This window comes from Sinocyclocheilus grahami, unplaced genomic scaffold (assembly GCF_001515645.1).
Source record: "Sinocyclocheilus grahami isolate Dianchi unplaced genomic scaffold, SAMN03320097.WGS_v1.1 scaffold1037.1, whole genome shotgun sequence".
Taxonomy (NCBI): domain Eukaryota; kingdom Metazoa; phylum Chordata; class Actinopteri; order Cypriniformes; family Cyprinidae; genus Sinocyclocheilus; species Sinocyclocheilus grahami.
In genome coordinates, this window is record NW_015506216.1 from 237,182 (window position 1) to 238,508 (window position 1,327).

Consider the following 1,327-nt stretch of genomic DNA (forward strand, 5'->3'; position numbering starts at 1 on the left):
ACACACACACAATCAATGTCTTGAATTATACTATTTGTTGGAAAACACCTCTAGCTTATACAGGATTTTACACTGCTTATGGAGCCAGATCGGCCTCAAAAATAATGCATTTACAAAACAAAATTCATAAATGCACAGCACAATTTACATTGACAAAATCCACCCACACACACACACACACACACCCACACAGCGCGCCATTGCAGAAAATGTGCGTTCACAAATGTAGCCTATGTTCAGGCCCAGATTAAGAATTCAGACACCCCTGGGCACAATGTCTTGTAAAGCCCCCCCCCCCACCCCACACACACACACACACACACACACACACAATCAAGGTCTTGAATTATACATACTATTTGTTGGAAAACACCTCTAGCTTATACAGGATTTTACACTGCTTATGGAGCCAGATCGGCCTCAAAAATAATGCATTTATAAAACAAAATTCATAAATGCACAGCACAATTTACATTGACAAAATCCGATTCGTAAATTCAAAACACAATTCATAAATACAGAAGTAAAAGCATAAATATTTCCCCAAAAGCATCTTACCTAAATCAATTTAAAATGTTTACACAGATATGTATATATCAAGTTCTTGAATTAATTGCCATCACACATTTATGAATGATGTTACATGTCTTTATGGATCGCTGAATCTGCATTTGCAAATCATCACATGTGCGTGGACTGCTTTGAGTTTGTGTGCCGTATTTTTGAGACCTTCCTGGCAGGTTAAGATTCATAAATATCTTTTTTCGGCGGATGTTCCGTTCATGCCAATCGCGGTGAGCTTTTAATCCACCAATCAAAACGCTCTTTACTGAACAGACTCGAGAAGCAGGCTAACCGGGTAGCTGTATTTTGTGCGGACGATATAAATCATAATGTGATTTTGTAGAAATTGTAATCAGGTGCTTAAAAAAAGAGTACCCATTAAAATGTCTTAACATCAAGGACCCGATCATAGAAACAAGGCACAGTGCAAGCGCAGCGTTGAACATGATGGAAATTAATTCAAGAACTTGATATATACATATTTGTGTAAACATTTTAAATTGATTTAGGTAAGATGCTTTTGTGTGAGCATTTGGGGAACTATTTATGCTTTTACTTCTGTATTTATGAATTGTGTTTTGAATTTACGAATCGGATTTTGTCAATGTAAATTGTGCTGTGCATTTATGAATTTTGTTTTAGAAATGTATTATTTTTGAGACCGATCTGGCTCCATATATGATCACAGCCTGAAGGACAATATCACATTCTCCGTCATACAGGATTTACACCATATGATTGCAACAATGCTTTCCTGGACCAG